The sequence below is a fragment of the Diabrotica virgifera genome, chromosome 7 (genome assembly GCF_917563875.1).
Source record: "Diabrotica virgifera virgifera chromosome 7, PGI_DIABVI_V3a".
In the NCBI taxonomy this organism is placed as follows: domain Eukaryota; kingdom Metazoa; phylum Arthropoda; class Insecta; order Coleoptera; family Chrysomelidae; genus Diabrotica; species Diabrotica virgifera.
In genome coordinates this window covers 47,637,733-47,658,867 of record NC_065449.1, presented here as the reverse complement: position 1 = coordinate 47,658,867, position 21,135 = coordinate 47,637,733, and positions in this window count along the sequence as shown.

Below are 21,135 nucleotides of genomic sequence, written 5' to 3'. Positions count from 1 at the left end.
CACCCCTTCTATGGGGTGGAAAATTTTTTGGGTAAAAAACTACGGAAGTTCCTAGAGAAATTAATTCTAAGCAAAAACTGTTCTACAATTTTTTTTCGAAAACTCAATACTTTTTGAGTTATTCGTGGTTGAAAATTGGCCATTTTCATTGAAATATAACCTTTTCAAACGGTTTTTTGCGAATACCTTAAAAACAATGCATCTAACTAAAAAATATATATAAAATATTTTTGTAGCTCATAAAAACAAAGAGATTCGTTCCTTCTTCAATCTTCTAGTTATAACACAAAAAGAGATATGGTAGGTAAAAAGAGTTTGTTTTTTTGGTGCATGCTCAAATCAGTGTATTCAACTTGAAATAACAGAGAAAAAGTCGATTTTAGGTGTATAATGATACAAATAACTTTTTGTGATTGAAAAGGCCTTTCAAATAAGCGTTAAATGTCGATTACATTCAAACTAAGCGAGATATGCTGCAAAAAGTTGATGACTAACAAATTTTAAGAAAAAAATTGAGAAGTATATTTAACCCCTCATTCACAAGAATTTAAATGCATCGCTTTCCTTCTACAATACATTTTACTACAGTGTTCTTTTTATGTTCAAAATGTTGAGCGGGTTTAAAATGAATGGTTTTTGAAAAAAATAAGATCAAATTATAGAGCGCATATTTAAATTTTCTTACAAATCTTCTTTTTTCTCCATGTAACTTGAAAATGATAAAAGAGATACTGTTATAAAAAATAAAATCAAAATGTTTATCTAGAAGTAACCTACATTTTTGTATGGTATCTTTTTTTGGCATCTCTTATCATTTTCGAGTTACATGGAGAAATAGGAATATTTTTAAGAAAATTTAAAAATGCGCTCAATAATTTGATGTTATTTTTTCAAAAACCATTCGTTTTAAACCCGCCCAACTTTTTACCCATAAAAGAACACTATAATAAAATGTACTGTAGAAGGAAAACGATACATTTAAATTTTTGTGGATGAGGGGTTAAGTATACTTCTCATTTTTTGCTTAAAATACGTTAGTCATCAAATTTTTTACAGTTTATCTCGCATGGTTTGAATGTAGTCGACATTTAATATTGCTTATTTTAAAGGTCTTTTCAAGCACAACAAAAGTTATTGGCAGCATTATGCACCTAAAATCGACCGTTTCTCTGCTATTTCAAGTTAAATACATTGATTTGAGCATGCACCAAGAAAAGAAGTTTTTTTCACTTACCATATCTCTTTCTGTGTTATAACTAGAAGATTCATAAAGGAAATAATCTCTTTGTTATTTTATAAGATAAGCTACAAAAATGTTTTATATGGCTTTTTTAGTTAGATGCATAGTTTTTAAGGTATTCGCAAAAAACCGTTTAAAAGGTGTTATGTTTCAATGAAAATGGCCAATTTTCAACCAGGAATAACTCAAAATGTATTGAGTTTTCGAAAAAAAAATTATAGAACAGTTTTTGCTTAGTATTAGGTTCTCTAGCAAATTCCGTAGTTATTTAAGCAGAAAATTTTACACTCCCGAGAAGGGGTGGGAACCGCCCCCAAGACAAAAGCACTCATCGTCACAGAGTAGTCTTTGTTTCTTGGGCTATTCCCTACTTACTGTGAAAATATCACGTAAATCGATATAGTAGGATGGAATTCGGAGCCACATACCCTCATTGACTGCCCTATACACGAAGCTCTGCATTAAATCTAATGTGTCTAAAGTTTTATTGTAACTTACAGTTTTATGTCTACCTATTCAAATGCCATCTTTTACTTGAAAACCTTATTAAAAACACTTTAAAATTTTTGTATTATCGCCTTATGATAGGAGAATGGTTTGGGAAAATATCGTTAAACAATTTGACTACCTCACTATCAGATTTTTTTCTACCTCCGCAACCCCTCATCATTTAAACTTTAATTCGCTTTTTTCATTAGAAACCATCTTCATTGTAAAGCTTTTAAAAACACATACGAACAGCTATAGTTATTAATACAATTTATTTTCAGATTGTTTTAATAAACGTCAAACTGTTGTTAGTTTTATGAATTAATGCCAAACTCACACCAGTCTACTGAATTACATCAAAATTGTTTTATAGTCGGTAAGCTAAACTCAGAAACAACTGGCTAGTGCTTTTAGCACGTTATTTTTTTGGTTTTTGACAAAATTGGCAAAATTACTTACTAAAATCACTAGCCAGTTGTGTCTGAGTTTAGCGAACCGACTATATCGAGAAATTTTATTTATTTAGCACCCTCGTGACTAGATAAACTAGCAACTGCAATTTACTTTTGTGGTTAAACTATTGAAGTGAGGATTCTATTAATAATATAAAATAATATGTGGTGTATTTAAAGAACTAAAGAGACTAATGATATCTGAAGATGGCAAATCTGGTAACATTCTTCTTCTTTGTGTGCCGTGCTTGTTTTCAAGTGTTGGCTATCCTCGTATTGGGTCGATGTAAGGTTATGCGTTTTGACCGGATGCTTTTCCGCCGCATCCGGTCAAAACGCATAGTGTTCCAGATCGGTCCGGTTACGTTGGAAACGGATGCGGTGAAAACGCTCCGGTTCGATGGGATGATGACACTTCACGTCTTTAAATGAGGCTTGTTACACTATGCGTTCTTGCCGCGTCTACCGGACATCGCCACTACTACTTGTGGCGACACCAGTGATGTGGGAGGGACACACGACATCACTCTCTCCCACATCACTGGGCGACACCCAAAGACCAGAAGACCGAAATGCATCGACAACACAAGCATTCTTATGAAAGCAGTCAGACTGTGCAAAGGCAGCGGTTTTTTTTTCCCTGGAAGCCGTCTGTTGTGAACCGGTTGTACTGCAGCCACTTGGCTTATTGTACATCTTCCATTGTTTATGAAACCCATTCCAGAATTCTGGAACCCTGTACCAGCTTGTACAGGTCTAGTGGGTGGGTGCCATATAATTTTGGAGTCATTTCGATGTCTCCGAAAAGTGTTTGCCGCCTCCGATCCAATGCCTCACAGTCATGCAAAATATGGTTGACTGTTTCAGGTTCTCTGTTACAGAGTCTGCAGCTCAAGTCTCCATGAAACAGCCCCATTGTATGCAGGTGACCCTTAACTGGCGCATGTCCAGTGAGGAAACCTGTTATGACTCTGAGCTGATTCCTGCTTGTTTTCAGCAGTAACTCAGCTCTACTAGCACATGTCCGTCCGATATACATCTTGCCATGTGTTTGACCGGGTACACTCTCCCAGTGTGAGTTGTGTTGGCTTCGGATCCAGGCTTTTTTTCGTTCGCGGACGGTGCTTTTTGGCACTCCCACGGCCGGCTCTGGACCCAGGTATTTTGTAGCTGATGCTCTCTTGGCAAGTGCATCAGCTCTTTCATTGCCGTATATGCCCCGATGACCTGGAACCCATACCAGTATAACACTGTTATGTTGTACCAGTCTATCAAGTTCTTGTCGACATTCCCACACCAGCCTAGAGTTCACCTTAGGGCTTATAAGAGCCCCAATGGCTGCTTGGCTATCTGTGCATATGTTAACCCGCTGCAGTTCGAATGCCCTCAGGTTGTTTTCTCTTGCACACTGCAAGATTGCAAAAATCTCTGTCTGAAATACGGAGGTACATTCTCCCAGTGGAATAGAAATGTTGAAATTTCCACCACTATAGAATATTCCTGCGCCCGAACCGTCTGCAGTTTTAGACCCGTCCGTATACCAGGTGCAACCCTGCAGTCTGGGTCGAGAGTTTCCTCTGTCCCATTCGTCTCGTGGGCAAATGTCCACTTGAAAAGGTACTTCAGGCATATATCTTGATGTCGTATGGTCAGAAATCATCATCCATTCGGCATCATCAATTTCATTCGTTATTTTACTATGTCCTGATTTAACTGGTACGTTGCTCAGGTTTTCTCGCAGTCTATAATAGCCCATTCTCGCCTCACCTCTTATTGTTATATGTAAAGGAGGGAGATCCAGTAGTGCCTCCATAGCTGCCGTAGGTGTGCCCCTCATAGCCCCCGTGATCCCGAGACAAGCAAGTCTTTGCACCTTGCTTAATTTGATGATGGCACTTTTTTGCTGCACTTTTGGCCACCATACCACTGATGCATATGTAATTGTGGGTTTTACTACCATGTTATAAGTCCAATATACCATGTCTGGTCTCAAACCCCACATTTTTCCATGAGTACGTCTGGCTACCATTAACGTAGATACCGCTCTCTTCGTTATTCTTTCTATCTGCTGATTCCAAGTAAGTCTTGAGTCTAATATTATCCCGAGATACTTTACTTCACTCACCAGATTTAAATGTATACCATTTAGACTTAGAGGACCCAATTCCTCTGAATTCCTTCTTTTAGTAAATTTCATGATTTTGGACTTTAGAGGACTGATGTTAATGTTAAAGGCAGCGGTAGTAATAATATAGTGAAAATGTTCGACACCGATAAATTTATTACTTTCATTCAGGAGAAGCCAGCCCTTTGAAATAAAGGTGCAAAAGAATATAGTGACAAGGATGCAAAGCGAGGATAGAAGTTGGCTTAACCCATGAACGGCTGAGAAAGTAAACAGAGGGAAATTTGACAATTATTTATTAGATTGGATTAAAAAATTAAGACTAATTTACAACGAAAAGTATTGTTTTCTCATGAAAGGAAAAAACAGTTATCTTAAAAGTTGTGTATTAATAATACCGAGATGTCAAAAATATATATTCTCAGAAAACTTTCTATGAAAACAGGTATAATAAGTATTGAACTTTCAATGAAAACTAAATCACAGATTGTATTAAATCTTTACATAACCATCCGGGGCCATTGTCTATCATAGTGTCCCTCATAATTCCCAGTTATTACTAAGATAGTGAATTCCAAAATTCCAACCCTTTTATGAATCACGGTATTCAAGGTAGCCTAATTTGCATATTTTGATTATAGTCCTGTTGTTTTGAAAAATGCCTTATGAAATGAAATACCTACAGAAATTTACCAGTAAAGATTATTAACAGAGAACTACATACATAGACATACTAATAGAAATATTCACCGAAATTTACTATAGATACCGGGAAAATTCCGAAAGAATTGCTAATTACTTATCTGAGGTATGGAATGGCTTTGAACACAAAAAAATCATGATTGTCAGTAAGAAGAAAATTGAAGACGAAACAATCTAACTAAATTAAAAAACCATAGGAGAGAGTACCCAGATACAATTATTTGGGATGTGAGGTAAATGAACAATGTCACCGCAGCCTTGAAATAAAACGATGCATTAAGATGACCAGAAGCCAAAAGCGCTTTCAATAAAATTAATTCAGTGCATATTATGCAATGGAAAACTGTGTGTCGAAATTAGAATAGAATATTGAGAGGTTACTATGTGATGTTATCGAAGAATGTGGAAAATATCATGGACGCAACACGTAACAAACAGGGAAACACTAACAAAGATGAACAAAGAAAAAGAAATATACACCACTGTGAAAGAAATAAAAATGAGTTACTTTGGTCACGTACTAAGACATGAATTTTCAAACAACTTTTCATAATATGTAATAGTTTTCAAATTTTTGAAACTTTTTTTTCGTAAAAACAATAATAAAAAAGTTTCCCATATGTGTCTAACTTAAGTAGACACGATGTATATCGACTCATTTCTACGTACCTGAGTGTTACTGTCAATCTTTTCTCTGCACTTATGGAGTTTCTAAATTTAGTACATATTTTCTTTTGATATGTGAGGTTGTAAGATTTCCACATACTCCCTAATTCCCCCCGTAAGCTTTCCTCCGCTTCCAATACAGAAATTGCTAATAATTTATTTTTCAAAATGTTTCGAGACATCGTTACGCGCTTACAAACTGCAAGAGACTAAACGCATAGTGTGACAGGTCAGTCCGATTGCGTTGGATAAGGATGTTAACATTACAAGCATCAAATTTGAAATTACCAGATTGCAGGGTAGGCGCATCCTGGTTTTGTTCTAATCGAACCATTCATTTAAGAGATCAGATATTTCCAGACTTTTGTCCTATTTGTATATTAAATACGCTGAAGTACTAAATACAAATCTATTATTACATATTTAAATTAGGTTCAGAAAAAAATGAATCCTTATAATATATAAAAAATATCCTTAGACCTTTACGATGTTTGTATATACATAAACACCCTGTATGAATTGTACATATTGTACAATTTTACTGTATTATTGCGCGTTTGCATCAATATTGAAAAATCTTAATTAACTATTGATAATGAACTACATATTTGCTGAATTATTTGTTTAACAGATTGCTAATTTGTAATGATCAAACAATATTTACACAATTTTATAACTCGTTACAGCAGTAATTCAATAGAGGCCAGTAGTCGATCACCAAATAATCAAACAAGGCAATGAACATCTTTGGTTATTACTCTTGATGTCAGATCAACTTGTTTTGCGATGATGGATGTCTTATATAAGAACGTCTAGTGTTTCTTGGTATCATATATCTTATAGGTATTGTTTTCATTTTAGAGCAGCTTCACATCACCCTTTATGAAATATTTCCACATAATGAACGATCAAGTTGCGTCTGACGCCACAGAAGCTTGTTGCATGGATTTCATAGGCATAGACATTATTAGAACACAATGGGGTTCAAGTGTAAAAATATAATTAAATGGAACAAAAGTATGGAATATATTCATTATTTCGAAAACAGATAATTTTTAGAATAATTCTTAAAATACGTCAACTTTAATTTTTGAATAGACGTAAATTGCTATACATTTGGTTTGCTTCCATAAAAATAAGGAACTTTTATTCAAGACATTTTTTCGAATTATGGATAGGTGGCAATATGTTCGGAAAAAACGATTATTGGACATGGAAAATTAAATTAAAAATTGAAAATCCCCCCCCCCCCTTTTATGGGAAACTTAATTCAAATTTTTTTGGTTTTAGGACCTACTCTTCACAACCCAATAGGTCCCCAAAGCGCTCGAGTGACTGCACATTTAGCATACTTTCCTCTCCTACTCTTAATTGTTTCAATTAATGAATTGGTAATTTGAATACTTTGGTCTAATGAAATCTTTCGCTTTTCTAATTTAGCAATTGATTCAGCATATTTGCAAAATTGGTTTAGATAATATCTGATGACTAGATCGGGAACATGGTTAAATTCTGTAAATTTCATAACCAATAATTTTGAGATAATTAAAGTGCTATATAATAATATGTGGAAATTAAAACCGACCCGTTATTAAAAAGTAATTTGATCATATTATGATCAAATTACGGGTCGGTTTTAATTTCCACATATTATTATATAGCACTTTAATTATCTCAAAATTATTGGTTATGAAATTTACAGAATTTAACCATGTTCCCGATCTAGTCATCACTGATACCTCGCTACATTGCATTACTTATGTCCTCAGATGTTTGTCAATATTGTGATATATCTGAAAATATGCACTTTTAATAAACGCATATTATGCATTTATACAATGTATTCAAAATATGCAAATAAGCACTTAATATGCATTTTGCATATTTCCCGAGCTCTAGTTATGACTACTAAGGAAGTTTACGTCCGTTTATCTCCTGTCTCCAAATTTCATTCACATAAGTCTATAAACGTTAAAAATATACGAGTGGAGGGGACTTTTGAAAAGCAGTGTATAATAAATATGTTTATTGAAACATCTTATCTTCTTGTAGAGCAAAATATAAAATTTACATACGTACGCTTATCTAAATAATTTTTAAAGTGATTGCATTGTTCTATAGACCAGGGCGCATCTGTAAAAATATTAGTACATTTGTACGTTGAGAGGTGACTCAAATTTTTTGCAGAAATTGCTTAAAAATAACTCAAATAATAATATTTGAGTTATCCTCCCTCTCAAAAAGGTCCGGAACATTGTTTAAATAATTAAGATATCAAAAAATGAAGGAAAAATTCGATTTTTTCTTCGTTTTTTTTATTATAACTATAAAAGTATTCATTTCCGAGAAAAGTTGTACTGACACGTAAGTTGCGTAGTTAAATTTCTTACAATATAGGGTGAGGCAGATAAAGGGCCTATTAGAAATATCTCGAGAACTAAAGGCATCAGATTCATGAAAATTGGCAAGAAGTGGTTTTGAAGAGTGATCTATTTAATGAAAATATTTTCATCTATTTTCTACTTCCGGTTATACCAGAAGTTGCTTATAACTTCGTTTTTTTAAATGGGACACCCTATATATTTTTACATTTTTGGATTTTCCTCGATGTCTCCTTTCTTAATATATGAGGTTTTATATTATTATACAGGGAAGTTTAAAAGATAATTACGTGTTTTTATTAATTTCGTAGCAATTTTCACACTCTGTAGAATTATAGTACGTTGTAATCAAAAACTCTATTTACATTCAGATGATTTTTAATATAGTCTGCTATTGTTAAACATTATTAGTATAGCTACATATTGAATTTTAGTATACAGGGTTGGTCAAAACACGATATTAATAACGTCTATTACGCCAGATCATCCATTTCATAAGTCCATATTTGGAATAGTTTCATATTTTTTTGCTAATTTTTTGCTAATTTATTACCACAAAAACAAATTATTTGCTACACCCCTAACCGAGAAACAATGGTTGATGTAGCGTAATATTACGTCACATCAACGATAGCCATATCTCGCGAACCTAAAGAGCTAGAAAATCGTACTACGCGGCATATTTTTTTGCTAATTTATTGCTGTCGATCTGCATATGCAACATACCCCAACACCACCCCTGCTTCCCTTACAGCTAAACAACACCCCCAAAAAACAACGAAAAATCTTGAAAAATGATTTTTGTGATATAGTTGACGGTTGATATTTAATTGCTAATTTTTTGCTGTCATTAGCCGCAAAAAACAATTTTTTTGCTCCACCCCTAACCGAGAAACAATGGTTGATGTAGCGTAATATTACGTCACATCAACGATAGCCATATCTCGCGAACCTAAAGAGCTAGAAAATCGTACGACGCGGCATATTTTTTTGCTAATTTATTGCTGTCGATCTGAATATGCAACATACCCCAAAACCACCCCTGCTTCCCTTACAGCTAAACAACACCCCCAAAAAACAACGAAAAATCTTGAAAAATGATTTTTGTGATATAGTTGACGATTGATATTTAATTGCTTATTTTTTGCTGTCATTAGCCGTAAAAAACAATTTTTTTGCTCCACCCCTAACTGAGAAACAATGGTTGATGTAGCTTAATATTATGTCACATCATCGATAGTCATATCTCGCGAACCTAAATAGCTAGAAAATCGTACGACACGGCATATTTTTTTGCTAATTTATTGCTATCTGAATATGCAACATACCCCAAAACCACCCCTGCTTCTCTTACAGCTAAACAACACCCCCAAAAAACAACGAAAAATCTTGAAAAATGATTTTTGTGATATAGTTGACGGTTGAGATTTAATTGCTAATTTTTTACTGTCATTAGCCGTAAAAAACAATTTTTTTGCTCCACCCCTAACTGACAAACAATGGTTGATGTAGCTTAATATTATGTCACATCATCGATAGCCATATCTCGCGAACCTAAAGAGCTAGAAAATCGTACGACGCGGCATATTTTTTTGCTAATTTATTGCTGTCGATCTGAATATGCAACATACACCAAAACCACCCCTGCTTCCCTTACAGCTAAACAACACCCCCAAAAAACAACGAAAAATCTTGAAAAATGATTTTTGTGATATAGTTGACGGTTGAGATTTAATTGCTAATTTTTTGCTGTCATTAGCCGTAAAAAACAATTTTTTTGCTCCACCCCTAACTGACAAACAATGGTTGATGTAGCTTAATATTATGTCACCTCATCGATAGCCATATCTCGCGAACCTAAAGAGCTAGAAAATCGTACGACGCGGCATATTTTTTTGCTAATTTATTGCTGTCGATCTGCATATGCAACATACCCCAAAACCACCCCTGCTTCCCTTACAGCTAAACAACACCCCAAAAAAACAACGAAAAATCTTGAAAAATGATTTTTGTGATAAAGTTGACGGATGATATTTAATTGCTAATTTTTTGCTGTCATTAGCCGCAAAAAACAATTTTTTTGCTCCAAATTTATTGCTGTATGTTAAATGTAAAAAATAAATTTTATAGTTATTTAAAACCTTTAATTAAAAATATATGTACTAGGATGAACGTTATTTCCCAAATTTAAAAATTTGGTCTTCCTAACCCCTACATCGATAGGTTACCTCGAAAAAATGAGATTCTATCTGTGAAACTCCGTAAAATATGTTATTCACTCTTATGACAACTTTAAATTTTCGATTTTTCGAGATTATTTTTTAGGGGACGTTGCAGTGCCCCAAAAAATCTGAAAAAATTCATGAAGGTGCCTCCATTGACTATAAATTACCATGAATTTTTCCAGATTTTTTTATCGTAAAGAAAATAATATTGGATTTGCAAAATTTATATCGATTGATCAAATGGTTTCGAGATAAAAAAACAGAGACGAAAATATTGTTTAAACGAAAATTTTTTGCTCAATTAGAAATCCAATGAAATCAATTAATTTGTGGTCATCTGATTGAATACAACCAATAAAACCAACATTATACTGAAAACAGATCCCATGGGCTGTTTTCACTCAATCATGTAGCTATGGATACCTACATTTCGTTTCATTTCGATTTTGACATTTCAAATATTCAATATTTCAAAATGTCACGGTTTGGTTGTAATACTGATGAGAATATTAATGAAATTATCGAATCAAAAATATACCAAAGAATACTGTTTACAGTAAAAAATTTGTATGGAAAGCGTTTGTGGACTTTTGCAATGATAGAAAATATGAATTAGATGGAAATCGGACGGTGGAAAAATTGGCGTCGATTTTAATTTTTTTTTCATAACCAGCAAAAAATTTTCTATCCGAATAACCCTCGAACATTGATAAATGCTCAAAAATTTTTTAACAACTTTCTCAAGTTTGTTGCTTACATGCAACAGACCTCCGCCTACAGCGTCGGTCTGTTTCCAAGCAACAAGCTTTCGAAATCTGTTATAAAATTTTTTCGAACAATAGGGAACTTGCACAATTTTTTTTTATTACATAATAATGTTCAGTTTTGTTTAAAAATGAGATTTCCAAAATTTCACGCTTCAAAAACTCGTAATAACTTAGAAATACATATTTAAAGTCTTCTTCGGTATAAAATAGTTCAAACGACCCGTGACGTCACATAGTTTTACATTAGTTATTATTATGGTTATATTTCGCTGTGTCTAGGTACACGCTAACGTGTACGCCAATAAAAAAAGTTAGGTATGAAAAAAATACACGCGAATTAAACTTCATCAAGCCAGTGACGTCATTATTTAGCGTGCGCAGTGACTGTATATTTTGGTACAAGATATTTTGATATGTTTAGTGTTTGTTTGATAGAAAAATATTTGTTAAAGGAAGGGAAGCAGAACTATTCAGATAGCCAGTGACGTCATTATTTAGCGTGCGCAGTGACTGTATATTTTGGTACAAGATATTTTGATATGTTTAGTGTTTGTTTGATATAAAAATATTTGTTAAAGGAAGGGAAGCAAAACTATTCAGATGTTTTAAACTTAATTGTAATAAATCAATGTATATATAAAAGTATATATTTAGGTTAGCAAAATAAATATATGTATTCAGTTGACATAACACGTACAAAATATTGTTAAAATAATTTTTATACGTAAGTTAATTATTATAATCAACTATTCTAAATGGGAAATAATTTGGGAAATACGTTTTGGGGTATGTTGCATATTCAGATCGACAGCAATAAATTAGCAAAAATATATGCCGCGTCGTACGATTTTCTAGCTCTTTAGGTTCGCGAGATATGGCTATCGATGATGTGACATAATATTAAGCTACATCAACCATTGTTTCTCAGTTAGGGGTGAAGCAAAAAATTTGTTTTTTACGGCTAATGACAGCAAAAAATTAGCAATTAAATATCAACCGTCAACTATATCACAAAAATCATTTTTCAAGATTTTTCGTTGTTTTTTGGGGGTGTTGTTTAGCTGTAAGGGAAGCAGGGGTGGTTTTGGTGTATGTTGCATATTCAGATCGACAGCAATAAATTAGCAAAAAAATATGCCGCGTAGTACGATTTTCTAGCTCTTTAGGTTCGCGAGATATGGCTATCGTTGATGTGACGTAATATTAAGCTACATCAACCATTGTTTCTCAGTTAGGGGTGGAGCAAAAAAATTGTTTTTTGCGGCTAATGACAGCAAAAAATTAGCAATTAAATATCAACCGTCAACTATATCACAAAAATCATTTTTCAAGATTTTTCGTTGTTTTTTGGGTGTTGTTTAGCTGTAAGGGAAGCAGGGGTGGTTTTGGGGTATGTTGCGTATGCAGATCGACAGCAATAAATTAGCAAAAAAATACGCCGCGTAGTACGATTTTCTAGCTCTTTAGGTTCGCGAGATATGGCTATCGTTGATGTGACGTAATATTACGCTACATCAACCATTGTTTCTCGGTTAGGGGTGGAGCAAAAAAATTGTTTTTTGCGGCTAATGGCAGCAAAAAATTAGCAATTAAATATCAACCGTCAACTATATCACAAAAATCATTTTTCAAGATTTTTCTTTGTTTTTTGGGGGTGTTGTTTAGCTGTAAGGGAAGCAGGGGTGGTGTTGGGGTATGTTGCATATGCAGATCGACAGCAATAAATTAGCAAAAAAATATGCCGCGTAGTACGATTTTCTAGCTCTTTAGGTTCGCGAGATATGGCTATCGTTGGTGTGACGTAATATTACGCTACATCAACCATTGTTTCTCGGTTAGGGGTGGAGCAAAAAATTTGTTTTTGTGGTAATAAATTAGCAAAAAATTAGCAAAAAAATATGAAACTATTCCAAATATGGACTTATGAAATGGATGATCTGGCGTAATAGACGTATATTAATATTTTCTGAGTTTTCTTAAACGGAACACCCTGTATTTTAGTATTGTAATGAAATGATATTTTATGGTACTTTTTTATTTTATAAGCATTCCCTATACCTAACTGCTTTAATTTGTGAGTTATTGGTGATTCAAGCCAAACATTAATTGCAACAAAAAATACGTGAAATTTTATTAGGTTGGCCTTGAAAATATTCAGCCACAAATAATTTTTCGGAAATAAATACATATTAATCTAGACTGATCGGTAAAATTCGCAATAATGATTGATCTATCAAAATACTTACGTAGTTAAGATTGTTTGTGCGATTAACAATTAAGCACAAATTAAAGCAGTTAGGTATAGGGAGTGCTTAAGAAATAAAAAAAGTAACATAAACATCATTTCATTACCATACTAAAATACAGGGTGCTCTATTTAAGCAAACTCAGAAAATACTCATTCCGAGTTTCGACCAACCCTGTATACTAAAATTCAACAATTAGCTATACTAATACTTTCTGATAATAGTAGACTATATTAAAAATCATTTGAACATAAAGTTTTTGATGTCAAACTACTCCAATTCTACAGGGTGTGAAAGTTGCTACGAAATTAATAAAAGAAACGTAATTATCTTTTAAACTACCCTGTATAACAATACAAAACCTCATATTTTAAGAAATAAGACTTTGAGTAGAATCCAAAAATGTAAAAATATACAGGGTGTCCCATTTAAAAAAACGAAGTTATAAGCAACTTCCGGTATAACCGGAAGTGGCACATAGATGAAAATATTTTCATTAAATAGATAACTCTTCAAAACCCCTTCATGCCAATTTTCATGAATCTGCTGCCTTTAGTTCTCGAGATATTCCTAATAGGCCCTTTATCTGCCTCACCCTGTATATAATTGGTTAACAATTTAAAAAATAGTCATCCTTGTTGCAAAATAGCAATAATTGCGAAAAAAACATACAAAAACAAGTATTCGCATATTACGTTTTTCAACTATTTACGCTACATTTAGGACCTTCATATTTCACCCAGAAAAGCTTTATGATATAATAAAACAAAACTGTGAATTTCATTAAGATCGGTTCAATAGATTTTGCAAAATAAATTTTGCAATCCAGCTTTCGCAAAAAAAAATTTCAAAATGTTGCAGGACTGAAAATACAGCAGATAGCAAGTTAAATTTTTTTACTTATAGAACTGTACTGTACCTTTCATTTGCAATTGGCAAAATTAAAATCCATTAACTACCACGACGCGGCGTCGGGAATTTTTTTAAATAAACATTAATTATTGGTGCTACGCGCAGGACTGCGGATAGTTTGCTCTGATTGGCCATTCCAATGACCTTTGATAATGATTGATACATTTTAATTTTTATTACATTTCGATATAAGTAAATAAATTTGTTTATTGCAAAATAAAATCACATACTCTATCCTTTGAAATAACACTTTTTCTAGCAAAAACTTTCTTTGTTCATATATTTTAACTTAAGAGAATTAAAGTGGATTATTGTTAAATATATGCAATTGTTTAAACAATATTTCACAAATAATAATAAAATTAGTTTGATTTTTGTGGAATTAAAATATTAAAATACAACAACATATAGAGTAAGAAAATAATATATTAGATAAAGATTGGAAGAAATTTTGGTGAAAATCAACTTGTGTGAATCGAACACCGCTGTCCTGCGCGTAACACCAAAAATTATTGTTTATTTAAAAAATTTCCTGAGCGCCGTTGTAATTAATCGATTTTAATTTTGCAAATTGCAAATGAAAGGCTCAGTACACTTCTATAAGCAAAAAAAATTCAACTTGCTATCTGCTTTATTTTCAGTCCAGCAACATTTAAAAAAAATGAATTTTTTTGCGAAAGCTGGATTGCAAAATTTATTTTGCAAAATCTATTAAATCTATCTTAATGAAATTTACAGTGTTGTTTTAATATATTACAAAGTTTTCCTGGGTAAAATATGAGGGTCCTAACTGAAGCATAAATGGTTGAAAAACGTAAAATGCAAATACCTGTTTTTGTATGTTTTTTTTTTCGCTATTATTGCTATTTTTTAACAAGGGTGACTATTTTTTAAATTTTCAACCAATTTTATATTATAGGATATTTAATTACACAACTTTTATGTAAGCACAACTTTTCTCAGAAATGAATAGTCTTAAATTTATAATCAAAAAACCAATAAAAAATTGAATTTTTCCTTCATATTTTGACATTTTGATTGTTTAAACAATGTTCCGGACCATTTTGAGTGGGAGGATATCTTAAATATTACTATTTGAGTTATTTTTAAGCAAATTCTGCAAAAAAATTTGAGTCACCTCTCAACGTCTATCTCAAAACAGATGCGCCCTGGACTACTAGTTATTTATATTCTGGTTATTTAAGGCCAAAGAATTCGTAACAATTACTGTAAACAATATGGAAGACAAGTAATTTCTTAAAAAACATCCTTAGTTTCTCAAGAGAAAAGAATAAGCACTCAAATTTCATTATAATAGAAAACACACAAGAAAATTTAAATTTACTTTTTATCTGTTTATGGAAGAAACTACACTTCCTTTAGACAAAGAAATGAAATACGCCTTCTTTATTCTTAAAATATAATAAGGCAGGTGTTTTCTTTAAGTTACAGTAATGAACACTATTGTTAAAAATCGGAGCGAAATTGCTTTACAGAGAAGTGTAGTATAGATCAAATTATGATTGAAAAAACAGCAAAGAAAATAATACCGGGTAATTGAAAATATAAATTAGTATTCAGATTTTCATTTTATAGCCCTTATTGTTTGATACATAATAATAATTTCGTATTTTTCTTGTAAAAAACCTAATTTTCTTAATTTGTTCTAGGTAAGTGCCCAAAAAACTTCCTAATTGTACAACAGCATATAAAAATGTAAACTGTAAGTACTTATCTATTTTACAAAAGAACATCTTTTTAATTAGTAAATGTACCTAAGAGTAAACATAAGGGGGTAATGGTATGAACTTTTGAAAATGTTAAAAGACGGATTCCAAACTAAATTAAATGTCGATTTTATTGTTTCTAGTTTCTAGTTCGAACCAATATTGGATAACTAAAATTCAAATAAGACATGCAGCGCATGTAAACAAAGATTGCAGTTGTTAAAGGTACTCAAAACGTACCTACACGTTCCATAATAACAGTATATTATTAACATCATATTTTCACTTTGTCTCTTTTCTTGATTATTAGATTTTATTGTTAGTGTAGGAAACATATGTTGAACTTCGCAAACTCGACACAAGTTCGGTTTTATTTTTTTCTGGTATATCAAGGAGTGCTTATTATGAGCCTTACTTTTTCTTAAAAGATTACGCTCCGGAATACCCTTTTTCATCGCTTTAAAGGAGCTACTTTGTGGTTTTTGCGAAACGTAGCCATTTCTGTACGTTTCTGCAAAAAATTTCTTAATAGAAATATGAAGAGGACTATATTTCCTTTCCAACATAGCATATGTCTATCACCCACCGTTTAGCGAGGTTGGCGCCCCAAAGTTGAAAAGTTTTTAAAGAAGATGTTTTGGAGAAAAAAATTATTTATCCCTAACTGTAATGGGAATCAACAAGAAACCCTGCGGCGATTAATCACAAATAAGTGACTGATTTTTTGGTATAGGTTTCATTTAAGGGCAATTGCTCATTTTTTAATTACAGGATGTTAAATTTTAAAAACCACCTTTTTATACCACCTGAACCGCTTATGCAAGCGTAAAACAAATTTAAGCGGTTACTCATGTACAAATGTTATTTACAAATTTGTATAATGCACCCCCATATTTTCCCCGGAACCACCCCAAAAAAAGGAGAATTAATAAAGAGAATATGCAAAAACTGATTTTGGGCAACCACTGTGGCTATAGAGTGCAAAGAAAGTAAAATAGGCATAGGTCATAATGTGTAACAGATAGTGTGTTCTTTTATTTACCATATGTACATTCTCAGTAAAATGAATAGGTGACGAAAAAAAAAGTGGAGCCCGCCAAAGCATTTCTGAGCTTTACGGCGCCGCTGTGCCGTAACGGTTGCTTATACGAAAAAAATGCATACGAACTTATTTGTAGACAAAATAGTGGTCTTTAATTCTGTGTAAGCTTTGTGTCCAAAAATTGCATAAGTGATGAGAAAATCGTAAAAACATGCTGGCCAAACTTATTTTCAGCAATAGGGGTAGTTTTCGCAGGGATGTTGCAATAACCATATATAATTATGAAAAACCTTATTGAGGATGGAGTATAGGCCCATATGGGTCAAAATGCGAAATTTTTTTCCTTCTTTTTCAACCCCCGTTTTATTTATTTTTTTGCTACAGCGTTTGCACCAGGAAATCGCTTTTGGTATCCATGCATGAGTAATAAGAGCGTGCACAAAATATTATTATACGGCATTTTAATAAAGGACATGGTGTGTGAAAGATTCCAAGAAAACCACTTTTTTAATTACTTTCCTTTTTTTGGGTAGTTTCGGGAAAAAATTGGGGTGCAGTATAGAAATTTGTAAATAACACTTGTACATGGGTAATCGCTGAAAGGTTTTTTACGCTAGCATAAGCGGTTCATATGGTATAAAAAGGGGTTTTTTAAAATAAAACACACTGTAATAAAAAATGGGCAATTGCCCTGAAATGAAACCTATACCACAAACTCAGCCACTTATTTGTGATTAATTTCCCCAGAATTTCTTCTTGATTTACATTACAGTTAGGGGAAAATATATATTTTTTAAAACATCTGTTTTAAAAACTTGTCAACTTTGGGGCGCCGCCCTTGCTAAACGGTGGGTGATAGACATATGCTATCGCGGAACAAATTGCAGGAAATATAGTCCTCTTCATATTTCTAGTAAGGAATTTTTTGCAAAAACGTACAGGAAGGTTTACGTTTCGTAAAAACCACAAATTACCGCCTTTAAAGGGATGAAAATTGGTGTTCCAGGGAAAAATCTTTTAAGACAAAGTTAGTCTCATAATAAGAACCCCTTGAAAAAAAAAATCAATAATTTATGCGATTATACAAGTAACTGTTATCCGAAATATTCACAACCTGAACGGAAATCGCCATCTCTTATGTTGCCGGTGACGACATCGCTATCAACTAATGTTTACATCCACTGCATGTCTCATGCGAATAAACTTTTTGTAAGAATATTCAAGAACTTAATGACAGTTTTAAACACAATCAACTTCCAATATGTTAAAGCATTGTTTAATGTATTAAAATTGTTTTGTATTAATTTAAAGGCACCCTTGTTTGCCCTTAGTTTAATGCCACAAAAATGTAAACTCACCGGCACAAAATTCTGCCACCCAAAATTTTTGATTAACTTTACACTGTAGAGAATACTTTAAAAATTTATAAAAGAAATAGATGTGTTCTAACGTATCTGTGTTAGAATTTAGTGATTGTACATGATTTTCTTAATGGTAATTTATTGACGGTGAATTAAAAATCACTGCTAACGACCGTTGCTTAGCAACTTCAATAGCGGTGACGGGTGATCAGGTATCAGATGTCAACTTCGCATTCACTGTCTCGCAAAAGGTGTTTATTTAAAGAATAAATATTATGATATTCACGGCGAACGTCACGTAACATCTGGCGATTATTAGGAACCGGGAATTGTAAAGAACGATGTAGTAAATACTTGTAATGAATATTACGATATTTTCGGTAATCGCGATTTGAGGAGCAGCGATTATTAACATGGGGATTTACCAACAGTGAATTTTAGGAATTGTGAAATACGATGTATTTTATTTTATTGCAGACGTATTGAAATATTTGTTTCTTTCATCAAAACATTGTTGAAAGTATATAAAAAAATTACTTGATACCTATTTTAGAGTTATTTTTAGTTTTATTTAAAGAGAAAGTGCTGTCAAGAAAATTTGTCATCATCATTTTCTTTGCCTTACCCCTATGCGGGGTCGGTTTCCCTAATTGCATTTCTCCACACAATTCTATCTTGGGTCATATCAATGTTAATCCCCTTTACCAATATGTCCTGCCTTATCGTCTCCCCCCAGTTTTCTTTGGTCTTCCACTCCTACTCCTTCCAGGAATCTGCACTTCAGCTATTCTTCGTATTGGGTGACTAACGTCTCGACGTTGAACATGACCAAACCATCTTAACCTATGCTCTCTCATTTTGGCATCAATTGGTGCCACATCTAGACTTCCCCTAATATACTCATTTATAATTTTATCCTTCTTTGTCACTCCACTCATCCATCTAAGCATTCTCATTTCCGCCACATGCATTCGTTGTTCCTCTTTCTTTTTCACTGCCCAACATTCAGTTCCGTACATTATAGCCGGTCTTATGGCTGTTTTATAGAATTTTCCCTTCAGCTTCATTGGAATTTTTCTGTCACACAACACACCACTCGCTTCTTTCCACTTCATCCATCCAGCCCTAATTCTACTGCATGCATCTCCATCTATTTCTCCATTACTCTGTTATACCGATCCTAGGTACTTAAAACTATTGCTTTTCACAATCATTTCACCATCCAAAGATACCATTTCATTTGTAGTAGCTCCATCTTTAAATGAACATTCCAAATACTCTGTTTTTTTCCTACTAAGTTTTAAACCTGTTTCCTCCAAAGCTTGTCTCCACTGTTCCAGTTTTTGTTCTAAGTCTCTTCCACTATTTCCTACTAATACATTAAGAACCATGGAATGTTACCCTGTAGTTTCGCTGTTATGTGGTCCAAAATTAATGAAAATAAATACGGACTAAGCACAGAGCCTTGGTGCAATCCTACTTTCACATGAAATTTATCAGTCTCTCCCACACCTGTCCTAACACTAGTCGTTACTCCCTCATACATATCCCTCACAATCTTTACATATTCACCAGGGACTCCTTTATTATTGAGTGCCCACCACAGAATCTCTCGAGGAACTCTATCATATGCTTTTTCAAGATCAATGAATACCAAATGAGCGTTTGTTTCTTTACTCCTGTATTTTTCCATGAACTGCCTTATAATGAAGATTGCATCTGTTGTTGATCTACCCTGCATAAAGCCAAATTGATTCTCGGATATTTCGATCTCTTCACGTATCCGTCTATCAATATTACTGTTTCCCATATTTTCATGGTGTGGCTAAGCAGTTTTATAGCCCTGTAGTTTGTACATGTCAAGAAACTTTTGTTTAACTTTCTAAATGGATTACTTTATTGTTGGCATTGTAAATTTATATTATAAATAAGTCAACAATCTAGTTACTTTAAACATATTCAATATCACCAATATGTTTTTATAGTATGGCCTGTGTTAATTTACAATTATTGTGGCTACCTGTTACTGGAAATAAAAGGACGGCAACCTCGGTCGCTGTTTAAAATCACCGTTATCTAAAAATGCCGGTCACTAATCACGGCATGATTTGAAAATCACCACATTCACCATCACTAATTAAAATAAACTGCTCGTGAAAAGTTAGGGATATAGAGAATTATGCTGATTTTCAAAGTTGATTTTTTCGCGAACAGACGGATTCCGCTATTTTTTTTATTTTAGATTTTTCTTTATTATTTACACAATTGTGAAAAGGTTTACTCAAACTTATTTTTTGTACTTGTACCGGGTGGAAGAAAAGAAATGTTTTTTCTTATGTTAAGTTTGAGACACCATGTATGGAGAACGAGGTACAAATGTGAGTATACATCAAAATCGTATTGTGGTCTTATGTTTTGTGAACATGTTGTTGTTTGAGTGTCCCTGATATCTTTAGAAACAAAAAAATAGACGGTTTTGTAATTTAACGTGTGTTTTAACCGAAACAAAAGTTTAAGACACCTTGTAGGGAGAAAAAGGCACACAGGTGAGTATACCTCGATATTATGTTGTAGTCTCGTATTTTGTGAATATTTTATTCTTTTAATTTCTCTGATATCTTTAATAACAAAGAAACTAGACGGTATTAATCTTTAATATGTGTTTCTATGTTTCACATGTGTGATGTGATGCATGTCGTCAGTTAAAACACATATTAAAGAGTAATATCGTCTAGTCTCTTTGTTATTAAAGATATTAGAGAAATTAAAAAAATAAAATATTCACAAAATATGAGACTAC